Source organism: Haliaeetus albicilla, chromosome 3, assembly GCF_947461875.1.
Source record: "Haliaeetus albicilla chromosome 3, bHalAlb1.1, whole genome shotgun sequence".
Classification (NCBI taxonomy): domain Eukaryota; kingdom Metazoa; phylum Chordata; class Aves; order Accipitriformes; family Accipitridae; genus Haliaeetus; species Haliaeetus albicilla.
Window position 1 is genome coordinate 3602995 of NC_091485.1, and position 13862 is coordinate 3616856.

The 13862-nt window shown below is 39.8% G+C and overlaps 1 protein-coding gene across 10 annotated transcripts in view; it reads left to right on the forward strand.

The window, feature by feature from the left end:
* The window catches only part of FHOD3 (formin homology 2 domain containing 3), a 393264-nt gene that overhangs the window by 36715 nt on the left and 342687 nt on the right, over window positions 1-13862 (forward strand). The gene's annotated exons all lie outside the window — the stretch shown is intronic.

The following is a 13862-nucleotide window of genomic DNA, read 5'->3' on the forward strand; positions in this document are numbered from 1 at the left end:
ATGGACTGGATAGTTGTAATTAATTTTATGGGTGCGTTTTGGCATGGGCTTCGTGCATGTGAGTAACGTAGCTGGGCCAGAAGGAAATTAACTGCATTCTGAATTGGTCAGGGCTTGTTAACACTAAGAGATGCAGCCCTTTTGCTGATACTGGTTTCTCTACTTTTTGTGACAGCTGTCTTGCCTTTGATTGATGAATATTTCTTACAAATTTAAACTGTGCCTCTGGAGATTATGTGGACAAGAATTTTAAATATGTGTGCATTTGTGTATGTCTTCATACATACCAATTTTTGGGCATGTTTTTACTATTGGAAAATAAAGAAACTGTTCTGTTGGAAATTAAATTAGTTAGAAGAGAGTTCCTCAATAGACAGAGTAGCCAATACAGCTAAACTGAGCCTCCCTTCCTATGCAATAGGAGTGTTGAGTGTAGCAGTCGATCTAGTGTTCAGTTTTATGCAGAGGTGATAAAAATTGTTGCAAAGAACATCAAGTTTGTATTTCCAGCTAACTTTTTTATTAGTTGAAAGCAAGTAAGATGAAGGAAAAATCTTTTCTTTTTATAGTTGTTTGTAGTAGTATGTGTGAGTTTGTCAAGTCACGCTTTCTTTCCCTTCCATTGATATCTGCATGATAATTCTAGTAATTTTCACTTCATTGCTTTTGATACCCCACAATAGCATTGCCACGCAATTCGGCAAGCCAGGGATGACTTGGTATTTTTCTTGCCAGATTTTGCTCTTGAAATGGCAAGCTACCTTCCACCTTGTTTTAATTTCTGCTTCCTTTGGGCACATAAAATCAATGATACGAATTGTTCCTGAAACGCGATTCTAATTTTCTCTGTGGTGCCTATCATAGGGGAAAAAAACCCTCAACGCAAAACATGTGGAACTACCTGTGCTGCTTGGAATTTCACGTCTACTGTGTTGTTCTGAGCTCAAAGATCAGGTTATGTTTTTATGTACTTTGCATGCGTGTGCAGGCCTCCTCTTAATTGCGCAATCTGTTGTCAGTTGAGTAAAGTAAATTGCTTCTTCCAGTGGCTTGTCCTGCCAGGTAATGTGAAGTCTGCTGGGAAGTCCTTCATTCCTCTGCAAAGATGAATAGGGAGGTATGAAACTGGGTGTACTAAGGTGCATCACAAAAGCTTGGGCTACAAATTATTATTGTAATTATCTTTTGCAGTGGGTTTTGTGAAACGAAAGAGAACAACTGTTGTGTCTCACCTTCACTGGTCTTTGCCCTGTTCTCTGAAGTTGCCCCTCTGGTAACTGTGGGCCGATACGAAGTGCTGTGTTTTCACGTTTCGGCTGCCTGCCTTGGGTGCAACGCCAGGACAGGCTGTGTTAGATGCTGCCATTGTAGCTGTTGTGACCCATTTTCTTTGATGTCTTCCTACTACAGTCCTCCTTCAGACCCTGCTTTCTTACCTTCACGATAAATTACGTAGGTGGTGTTAGTTGAAAAGGCTGAAGTGAGAATGGAGAGAAGGAAGAATGAGGGGGGTGTTGGGGAGTAAATCAGGTACGGGTCAGGCAGAAAATGAAGAAAGTAGCTTGGCAGGAAAGGATCTGACGGTTTTGGGAACTGCGAGCTGAAAGCAAATCAGTGGTTATGGTGTTGTGAAAAAGGTAAGGGGCATCCTAGGGTGTGGAGCAGGAATTTAGCCAGTGAAGTGCAATGAACTTGGTGTCTTCAGTACTGGTGAGGACTCACCTGGATTTCTGTATTCCATTTTTGTCCATATTTTGTGAGAGAATGGGAGGATGATGAACAAGAACAACCAGAACTTCAGAAATCTGTGCCATAGCTTCCCCCTATGACTTAGTAACGTTGTCACTTCAGGGTAAATGCAACTTGTGTGATGTTATCCAGAAAAAAGGAATATTCTGGACATAGGGTAGCAAGTGCAGTCAGTAATGTCTCTCTCCGTCCCAGGTTTCTAGCAAACTAAACTCTGTTTTTTGGTCTTGCAGCTCTGATCTTTTGCCCCTGCAGAGACCAAGGTGCTGAGCTGAAGTGCTCCCGAGCTGGAGCTGCTGGCTGTAGACGTTGGGTGCTTAGCAGCAGCCTGCTGTCTGGGAGCGACTGGCCGCAGAAACCACTTAGTCTCTCTCTTTCTCTCTGGGTCATTTCAAGGTCCTGCTCTTAATCTTCAAAGCTTTTAATTTTCTGAGATTAAGCTTCCTCAGGACCTGCCTTTTTGCCATGCTGAGGCTGTTGTGCTCATCAGGGTCACTGAAGCTTGCTGAATTCTGAATGAAGGATTTAGTAGCTGGATATTCATGGCATTTTTTAAATTTTAGATCCTCGACTGTGGAAACGCCTATTAAGAGTGACCAGAATGTCCTGCAGTCTGGCTGTGTTCAGCATCTTTTTGCCAAATGTTCCTGTTTGCCCAGGCAAAACTATGAAGATTTTTATTTTTCAATACACTGCTGAAAGGATTTTAAATAAATAAACAAACCATGCAGGAGACACAATGTTACAAATTTTTATTGGTGTGAGAGGCTGCAGGTGTCTGTTTCATCTTGGAAGGATTGGATGAGTATAGTGAAAAATGAGAAGGATTTTTCTTCAAGAAGAAAGAAGGGGATGGTGGCAGTTAGGCTGGAGGTTTATGATGTGTATCTGTAAATAACAGGTATAAGAAACACATGCACTAATACACAACTTCAAATGAATCCTCTTCTGTTACTGAATATAATGAAAAGAGGCTTTTAGTAGTTGCTGTCCGCTCCAGCAGAATCTAAACTTCTGTTTAGGGAAGAAGAAGAAAACCCAACACATGTGCCCTCAGCCTGTAGAGCTAACTGAGCAAAACATGGACAGGGATGGGACTCTCTTCCTCTGTCCACAGCTCTCGCTGCTGCCATTTGCACCTTTGGGAATAGCTCTGGGATTCAGGAGAATTGGATTGTTTTTATATGGTTTTTTTTGGGAGGACAGTCAGCATGAACAGTTGGCCAAGCAGTGAGGCTGGCCCTGCAGAAGGTGTCACAACCGGGAATTGGATCAGTAAGAGCATGTAGGAAAAGTGCCTTTCTGTTCAGGTCTGGCATGTATTCATGGTTTGTTTGGTTGTTGTTGTTGGGTTGGTTGGTTTGTTTGTTTGTTTTGACAAACACCCCCCCCCGCTCTCAACAGAAGTTACTTTGTGGAGGCTTAATTGTGTAAGGAGGTAACGTGGAGGTAGTTTACGTGGGCTGGCTGTTTTGTTAAGGTGCCTGTGACAGGTAATGCTCTTTTCCTTTGTTTACTTGAGATTTTATAGAGCGAGCAAGAATTGTCAAGAAATTTATGTTTTTAAATTACCATATAATTGCCCAAGTTCTTTTTATGGGCATGTCTTAACAGGCCCTAATGATAGCCCACAAGGTAACGCAGTCCTAAATCACAGAACACAAAAGTTTCTTCAGACAGCACTCTGTAAGCAATGGAGATTTCCTGAGGGAATACGTTTTCAAGACTTCTGTTCAGCAGAAAGATTGTTTTAAAGTACTTCTGACAAATCACTTCAGTGCTAATGTTTTTGCATTCCTTCTAGACACCCTGTCCCAAGCCATTTTGGCTAGGTGAGTCCCATTTAAGTTAGAAGCCAGACCTTTTCCCTCTTGATGCTGCTGTTCATTCCAAGCTTGATTTGGAACCTGTTGAAGGCAATGGAGTCTGGCAGGGATCTTTAATATTCTTTTCCTGCTTATGTACTGTATTTTTTAACCGCTTAGACTTTGATTAGCACAATTGTGAGAATGAAAATTTTTCGTCACTTTTTTACGTGGGGAAGTTGGGGATGCATTATAAGGTTAACCTCGTTTTTGTCTAATAAAAATGATGTGGCTCATTTCTTGAAGCAGTACTACCAACTAGCAGAATCTATGTTGATTTTGTATTAGTTTGAACAGAGTGTATTTGTATTAGTTCACTGTTGGAAAACTTTCTTAACTTATGATAGCTTTCTTTCCATGTTTTGTCTTGATGTTGTTTCCATGTTTCTCAGTTCCAACAGCAAGAAAAATAAGGGAGGTGCCTGTGAGAGATTGTCATGGTGTTGCTGCAGACAGTAGAGACTGTGACTGCTTATTGCAATGATTTACTCATGTTTTGAAAAATGTATTAGTCCACCTGAATATTTTGATTTCTGTGATATTTAGTTAGTATTCTGTCCAAATGCTGAATCTGAGAAATGTAATGGATGGTCGCAATAAAAACATGGAACAAAGCAAACAAACAAAAAAACCCCCAAGCTCCACCAAACCAAAAGCCCTAACAAAACCCCCAAATACAAACAAACAAACAAAAAAACCAGTCAAAACAAGCTTCTTTCTATCAAGAAGACTGAATTAGTTCAGGAAATTGGTGCACACTTAGAGGAGGTGGGGTGTGGAAGATTTTATTGTGTTTTGCTTAAGGTGCTCTTTATACGTCACGTATCATGCATCTGTCCAGTGCAAGATTTTGAGCCGAAAGGCTCAGAACTGTAGAGGAACATGTTGCTATGTGGGCCTGAGTGACAGAGTGACTCAAATGCTTCTGCTTTTGATCTCGGCCTTCTTAGGCTTGAATAGCCTGGTGTGTTCAAGGGTTTCCTGAAGTGGGACCCTCCTGCTTTCTCTCATGCTCTTTGGTTTGAGTCTAGATATATTCAGGCTGTGATATAGCTGAGAGTTTACGGTAAATTTTGGCAAGTATAAGACTTTATACAGGGTAGCGGTATTCCAGTCTATAATGTATCAGGCTAAGATATTGATCCATGTTTTGAAGTGAATGATTAGCTAAAACTTTAGTGTTGCAAAATAAATGGCCGTAAAGATTAAGTTTTCACATTTCTAATGAAATACATTGATTTTTCTCGATGGCTATGTTGGTGCTTTTTTAATTCCCTCCCTTCCAAAGTTTGACGGCAATAGCTGTTACTACCCATGTTTTCAAAACTTTATGCAGCTTTTTAACTTCTTAATTTTTAATCCTAATAAAATGTCTTTGTTTATAAAAGAAAAAATTCATTAGAAAGAATGTTGAAATTAATCTTTAGGTGGAACTGTAGAAATTAATTTTTGTAGTTATCTTGTGATATTCCTTGACAGCAAAATGAAATAAAATAACAGGTCCCATAGACTTTCCCTGCCACAGAACAATAGGCAAGGCATCTCTGAGCATTCATACTTCCAGAGCATGTAATCAAGAATAATTAAGCAAATGTGCCTGCATTTCATAGAGCCTGACAAATGAGACATGTGACTTTGAAGGATCTGCCCTGGAAGTAGGATAGAGGCAATTAACACTTGAATGTTCCACCACAGAAATTATTGACCAGCTATGAGAAGAATTTCTTGTCAGTGGATCTTCTCGACAAGGTATCTTGTGAAGAAGATGGTTGTCAAATTGAGCTTTCCTACTAGTAGTAAAATGCTACTACTTTTGTAGTTAAAGAATGAAGACTGTTGTGTGAATGTAAAAGGTACTTGGAAAACAAGCATCTGAATAAATAATAGCAAACTTGAATAAATTTTACTCCACACCAAAGCTTGTTTTCTCGTGTACTCTCAGCTTTAAAGCTGGCTTGATCGTGTGGAAGCAAATATCTTCTGTATATATCTAGGTCAGAGACTGCAAGCTGCTTTGCTCACACCAAATGAGACAAAATGTAAGACCTGTGGGGGCTTGTGGAAAGAACTGGTCCTCACCTGCTTCAGTGGGCTGGCCAGGAGGGAGCTGGAGGGCGGCAGTCAGTGCAGAAATTACGGCGATCACCAGTATCTGTGGTCTGTAGTTGAAGCCTGGGGATATCAAATGGGGCTGCACTCAATGCACCTTACAACTTTGTTCCGGTCTAGAAAGAGAACCTTCAGGCAAGTAGCCTACAAAAAAAGTTGAGATGCTGCATAGTCTCACTCTCATCGACGTGTTGACGTGCCCTTCAAAGGGAAGCAGAGGTGGTCTTGCTCTTTTTCCCAGTGCCCCCAGTCTTCCAAGCTGAGCCATGTTCCTTCCAGCCAAGAAGGAGCCAACATCCATAGTGGTGCCTTCCACGACTTGGACGAGGAGGCAGGTCATTGCTTCACGAGCTCTTCCCCCTCTACGTGGTTTTGGTTTTGGGGCAGCACAGCCTGGGTGGTTGGTGGACCTGACTGGGGCGGGTCATGGGCAGCTCTTACAGGTGATGCTTGTGCAACGTGAAGGAACCCAGTCATCTTACCCCATCATCTGTGAGTAGCGTCAAAAGCTCATGCAGGCTTTTGGGGTGTGGGACAGCACTTCAAATCCCAAACATTAAAACATTCTGCAGTCTGGTTTTGTCCTGTGGAGTTTTTTTTCGTGGTGGTTTTTTTTTTTTTGGCAAGGGTGTTTTTCTGTGTGGTTTTTTTTTGTTTTGGTTTGGTTTTTTTTAGGCTTGACTCATTATTTTATAGCTTGTGGCTGTCAATACCAAAACAGCTGTGTCTCTTTCTCTCCCACTTTGCCTCAGAGTTTATTCACAGCTCTCTGTTGTCGAGGGAAAAATCTACATCTGTACCAAGGTATCTGTGGAAACATTTGAAGATTTACTATTTTTGAATTTTAGTGATTACTGCTGGCAAATGAATGCCATGAGTGCTTTTCTTAAAAAATGATTTCCATTGCAAAATGTATTAAAAAATACTGTTGTGCTTAGCTCTCTCCCAGGCCATTGCCTACGAAATACAGTGCCAAACCAAAAAGTGTGTGAATAATTTTTACGATTTTTCCTAGGACAACCTTTTTTAAAGATAGTCTAATTTGGCATTCAGGTTTACATGTGAAAATAGCTGAGGAGTCCAGTATTTTAGGATGGAAACTTAAATGAAAACAGCTTATAGAAACAGCTGATGCCAGGTGTTTTATTTAAAAACATTTAATTTTATTAACATTGAAGCTCCTTAATAGCTGCATTTGCTCTCTGCCCTCCTCATCGATGATGAGGTTATAAGCTAAGTGAGCAGCTCTCGAGGCTTGGAAATGTGTTTCTCTTCAATTTGCGAGGAGGAAATCCCTTCCTCTCTCCAGAAACAGATCATCTGTGGGACTTCAGGTAGGGCTGCCAGAAAGCGCTGTAGGACTGCTCTGAACGTGATTCCTGTTGCGAGTAAAACCATCCATTTGAGGATCCAAACCTCGAACAACAGCAGCACCATGCACACCCACTGTCTGCTGGTGCAGCTTGCAAACTGGTGTAGTATTGCAGTGTAATTGCCCTGAGCGTGTGGGCAGCTGAGTGAGTTTGTGCTGGGTAATTAGTAAAAGCTGTGAATTTACTACACTTCCTATTCCACAGCAATTATTTGTGTGTGTGCTTCTGCCCTGGGGTAAACACAAAGTAGATGTGTATAAGCAAGCTCAAACTCTGTTTATCCTGTGGGAATTCATCTGTCTACGCACTTGGTGTGTATGTGTTTGTTTTACCATTGACTAAACTAAGGTAATAATCCGCTTCTGATAAAAATAAGCGTCTCCAATTTAACCTCCAGTTATGAACTAGCAGTTTAAACCACTGCAAATCTGACTAGCCCAGGATCTCCAGTAAGAGAGCTGTGAAAATTGGTGACTTCTGCCAGGTTTAAGACCACAGCAGTACAGCAAAATAGTAATTTATTTCATGTGTGCTGCTCAGTAATTGTGCTTGCTAGCAAAAGCATTGATGGCCCAGCAATAAATGCAAAGCCAATTTCCTAAATAGAATTAATATGGAGAAGTGAGTGGCCCGAGGGCAGTGTGTTATATTTAAGAACTTGTATGAGAAGTTATGAAGGAGCCCTTGCCAAATATGATGCTAATGGAAAACTTCCAAAAAGCAGAAAGGGACCCAAAGAAGTATGTTGATCAATGCAAAGAAAAATTTATTTTTATGTACTTACATACAAGCATGCATGTTCTACTGCAAAGTCAGACAGTTTTAAAATAGTTCTTGCCGAGTCATGTTAAACTGATCACATTCTGAGAAAGACCTTAATTGGCCAATTAAGCCAGTAGGACATAGCTTTGAAATGTGTTCTGTGTCGCTTTGGTTAATCTTTTCTTTAGGTTGTTATCTTTTTAGTATCATCAATGAAATTGGAAAATCATGAAAGATAGAGTTATTTTCTTTAAGGTGTTAGATTTCTAGTAGAAGGAAAAATTTATGAAAAAGTTATTAAAACCATTTTTTACAAAGTCAGTTTTTTTGCTTATTTTTAATTATGAATAAATAATTATGAAAAAAAAATTAGAGCTCTCTTTTGGTACTCTAACTTAGAATTGGGTCAGGTAGCAGGGGCCTTTATGGGAATGAAAACGATTGTGCAGGTGCTGTCTGCTTCTGCTCTGCAATTATGGAACTTCTCATGAAGTTGGTCTGGCACTTTGTTCTCCTGGAACCAAAATTGTGGGAGCACCAGAGGGACCTATTGCCTGAAGAAGTGGAAACAGCAAGTGACCCATCTGGGGGAGATTAATTTATTTTACTTTCTTTCCTGCCCTTGTCCTGTAGGTTCTCAGTTCTGATTCCCCGCCCCGCCCCCCCCCCCCCAATCCTGATATTTCAAGGCATCAGCTTCTCCAAGTGCAAAATGAAAATCCTAACGTAACAGGAACTTCAAAGTGGAGGTGATAGAAAAACCACATGACCAGAAATTACCTGGAGTAAAGATTCCTGGGAGGAATGTGCAGCCAGAGTTTGAGAGCTACTGACAGTGGTGGGAAATATAGAACCTGAGAATTGGAAAGCATTGGTCAAGTCATGTGTCATCTCCGCAGAAGAATGCAACGCAAGGTTGAACTAGAAGTGAGGAAACGAGCCTTCTGTTTTTGTGTTTTACCCAGAAGCAATATTATTGTTAAAATAGCACTCCTAATGTAAATCTCTTCACCATTTGCCAACTCAAAGTTTGTGTTTTCTTAATGCAGACATTTAAGATGAAGATTTAACTGATCATGCTATCAGTGTTTCACAGAATGACAGGGTAAACTTCCTGCTGAAAACAATTACATATGGATTGAACTTTTGGGGTGGGAAGGGACACAGCTTTGTTCATGAGTAAGGACAGCTCTTGAAAAATGGTCACTTGTTGAATGCGAAGGCAGCAGTCAGCCCTCAAATGTTTTAGGGGCTGTTGGAAGGTTATTGTTTTAGTGTGTGGAAATTGAGCTATTAGCAACTGAGAAATAACTAGCATGATGGTTCAGAAAGTAGGGGAAGAGGGTGGGGAGGGGATTCTCATTGTCCAGCTTCTGAGGCTTGCTTGCATATAAACTATCAAAAAGGACAAATGGAACAAATGTTCCCCCATTTTAACTTGCTGCTTTTCACAGTGTGTCAAAGTGATTCATTGTCTTCTGGCAAAAATCATTGCCTTGTGGTGAGGTACATAGAAGACTCCACCCAGGCTTTTACTGACACGTACTCAGAATACATTAGTAATAAATAATTAGGCACTATTAATGTGGCTTATAATGCATACTTGGTGAATCCCTTGAATGTTTCACTCGACCCTTTTGAGTTTCTCATTTTCTTCCCTCTTCTCCTTCCACCCTATTTTGTTTCTATTTAAAAAGAGGAAGAAAAAGATGAAAACCCTGCCTAGTAAATGTTACGCTTGGGAAGAGTAAGTAGGTGGATGTAAAAACCCAACACTTTGTAGTGACTGTATGTAGTCCTTATTTGCACAGTTACAGGGATAAGAGTGTGTCAGCCAGGGTGCTTTTCCTCTCATCAGCATTCAGGTGTAACTTTTTGGATGGTATATAGGTTGTTAGTAGGGAATGAGGTAGTTAATTTTTAAATTCATGTTGGCAAACACAGAACATATTGGAATAATTTACAGGAGAAAAAAACCTGTACAAGTCTCAGCATACTTTGTTCCTTTGCATACTGTTGCTTACACTAATAATTTTCAAGATTTTGCCTGCCCAGTTTTTCTTTAGGGAATATGCTGTTGGGATTAATTTCTACTGAATTAGTCAAGTTTTAATTATTTATTTATATATATGTATTCAGGCATCTGAAGAGTCTCTGTTTACGTATTTTTATCCACTCTTGTTTAAATGATTGTTACTTTAGTAAATGTGTTATGGTCCAGGAATGCTCTGAATAAAACAACTATGTTAAACAATCAGATGACTCGCAAGTGTATTGCAAGAACAGGATGCGGACACATTCTGACTTCACGCGAAGTTTTTAGATGGAAAAACTGAGGTAGGAAAGGAAAGTCCACTGACTTCATTTGAAGATGAGTGTGTGTTTGCCTCCAACTGCCTGTCATGTACCAGAATGGGTTACCAGTGCTGTCAGTCATTTGAAGTGTGTTGGAGGTGAATCTTAGCATTTAAAAGACTGTTTTTGTAATTATTTATTTCCTGAGCTCCTTTGTTTCCATTACTCAATGAGAATAACATGAACTTGAACATGATACTTGGATCATTGGATGATGATCTGTGAAGAACTTCAAAAAGGTTATTTGTTTGGGTAAGATTTGTGGGTGACTTTCAGAGAGATTCTTAACTCCTCTCTCCATGCACGAGTGTGCTCTTGCTCCCTCTCAAAAGACTTGGCTTTTACACAACTTTTTTTTTTTTTTTTTTTTTGAGTGTCAGGATTTTTTTGGCATCTGTTGAATCTGCAGTCGAATGGCGAAGCATATCATATTGAAACTGCAGTCAAACCCTATCTTAACAACACTGAAATCAAAACTTATGATTTATGCTGTCTGATTAATAGCAGGTTAAGAAACACTTTGGTTATTGTGTGTGTGCTGGCTTGCAGATCTTTTTCAGGGAAAATCTGATAGGCTCAAGTGAACTCTGGCAAAAATTTAATCTCTTATGTGTTCAACAAGGAATTACTTGTTTTCCACTGCTGATGTGGAGTACCTTAAGCTACAAAGCGACTGACTGTGAGGCAATACCCCATTGCAGAAGCGTTTTCCATTCCCTGAAAGGTGCATGCAAGCGAAGATGGAAATACATAGGTGCTGAAATGAAAATGTGGGAGCCAGTTGCAAAAATAATGCACTTCAGAGTGTGCCTGTTGCCACACATTTGCTTCTGGTGGCATGTTATTGTCCAGGTTTCTCTTGTGGGAATCAGTGGCTCCTACTTGAGCTTAGGGATTGTTGTTGGATGTTGTTCTTATTAAGCTACTCCTCTTGGAAAAAAACACGGATGTGATTATTGGAGAAGGTTGATGGTCCACCAAGAAACCTGAGTGCTATGAGAGGCTGTAACAAAACGTGAAGCTGTGTTGTGCATGTGTGGTGCATGTGTGCTTTGAAAGCTTTCCATGAAGAGCAGCATTTGCGTTAGGTTTTCATAACGGTTAGGTTGTTGCATCAGGTAGAAGTAGATGCAAAATTTTTATAGGATAAGTCGTCAGGTTAGGCTGGCTTTAAATGCTGGCCGAGTCTGAAAATCTTTTCAATGTTACTAAGTTGAGTTCAGTTTTCATCCAGCCTATGCCCTCTTTGGGATAGAGAGACAACAGCCCACGGTGTTAGTTTAGCTTGACTCAGTAACCTGTTGTGTTTGCTTTGCTAGCGGTCATGAAGGACAATGAAAATATCTGATATTTCAAGAGAGGCTTGGGGCAAGGTAAACAGATGCCTGGCTGATCTGATACCACCTGGTTCAGAGTTGGCCTTGCTGTGATTGATTTACTGATATTGAACATAGTAACAGTGTGAAAGACTGAGCGGGGTGTGTGTGTGTGTGTTGAAGGCTGGGGGGTGGGAAACCTTCCTGTCTAATAGCAATTGAAACTAATAAAAATGCAAGGTGCCTATACTGTTTGCCAGTATCTGATTTCACCTTTATTATCCCTGATTTGGTGAAACTGAAGAGGGCAAACCTTTATCTAACATGTAGGTTTTTATGTGGAGTTTCACAAGTTACACGCAGGCTGCCACTGTGAGCCGATTGCTCTTTACAGTGCTCCTCGGAAGCAGGGCGAGGAAGACGTAAGCTGTGCCGTTAGCCCAGTGTCGTGGGGCAATGGGAAAGATAAGGTCCGTGCTCTGGACCTCCAGACTTAGACTCCCTTTACTGCTGTTGCCAATTTAAATTGAATCTTTTAGAACTTGTTTTCCACCATGTCTAGGCTGTCTTACCAGAAGCACCGCTGGGATCTAAAGGAAATGATACCTCTTAGTTTAAAAACCAAAACACATACACGCATGCACAAACTGCTCCGGTTTTCAGAGGTTTTGTGTAATTGTCCTTACTAGCACAGCGTATTACTTTTCTCTCTGAGTTACCCTCAAGAATTATCCCTATCTAGAACTGACTGATAACACTAATCTTAAAGGATGAAATCCTTGCTTGGAACAGAGTAAAGTGAGGGTTGGGTTGTGGGAATATGCTAGTATAAAACTGCTGTGAGGGTAGGGTATGATTGTTTAGTATTATTTTTTAAATTTAGTATTTTTTTTAAAAAACAAAACAAAATCACCCCAACAAGATGTATCACATAAAATCCGGACACCATTGTGGTTGGCTTAGTGGTATAATCCAAATTCTAGATCATAGAGTTGGGGGGGGTTTCACTTGTTTGCTGATAGCCAGCTGTATGAATGTATGTAGCACATCATGGAAGATTCAGATCCAAGTTTGTCATTACAGGGCTAAGTTTTCGTATATTAAATATTTCAAAAATGGAAGAACGTACAGACCCTAGCAAAGAGTAGAGCTTAGACGCTCTGTCTCTATCTACATTAATTGAATGGCCCCAAGTTGTTCGTGAACTAAAATCATGGCTTCTAGCAGCATACTTTGCTGCTGCTTGTGAGGGCCTTTTGATGATTCAGGTGTCCATGCTGCAGATTTTTTTTGAGTGAGTATAATGAAGAATAGTAAGTTTGCTTGACATCCAACTATGTTCCTAGAGTGTGTTATTAAAACCCTTGCAGCTTATCCGCGGCTGTGCTATAAAGCTGTGGTTTTTTCCATGGTTGTCAAGTATTATGTAGAAAGCAAAACAGAAGCCCAGAAGGGTGTAGCATGACCTTTTGCACAATTAACACCTTCGATCTAAAGATCTTTTATTGAGACATTAATCGTTAATAAAGCTTGAAAAGTAATTTTCTACTTTGCTTTTAAATGATAATGTGTTTTCAGAAGCATAGAAGTTTTAAAACAAACTAAATTTATTGAATTGAAATATCTAGGTCTTTAGCAAAATTTTAGGAAGTTTGAATGGTTGCCTGTCCTGAAAGAAAGGTTCATCAGGAAAAAAAAAGGAAACATTGATATAGAAAACGTATATTAATTGATGCATTCCCCTGTCTTACAAAGATGAACTTTGACAAGGAAGTGACTGTGGTCTTCCTTGCTAATAATGATAATGAATTGTAATTGGATATTTACATAAAAAGCCCATTTTTGATACCAGCAACTCTTTAGTATAGGTCTGAGGAGGAGGGATGTCTGTGTCCTAATAAAATAGACTCCCATAAAAATGCCTTTCAAAGTTTCCTTGAAACATGAAGAGGAAAACTGTGTGTGTGCTGTGTTTTTGTTTCGTTGGTCGTTCTTTTTTTGTCTTTCTTCCTTTGTTTTTTCTCCTTAACGTAACATTCTCAGTATTTCTCTTCTGGTCAAGGAATTGCTAGGCTCAAACATAGGCTTTACTTTGGAACAAATAACTATTATAGACAACCAATTTAGGTAGTATTTTCAAAATGTCATATAAATTAAGACATGTCATATAAATTAAGTCTTGGAAATATATAATTGAGTGAAACTATTTGTAATATATACATAAACAATGACAAAGCATTTATATTGCAGAAGACAGGCACTCAGTGAGCTGTTGGCGTGTATTTATTTACAATAACTTACTGGAGAAGTTGAAACATTCTGTGTCTTGGTAA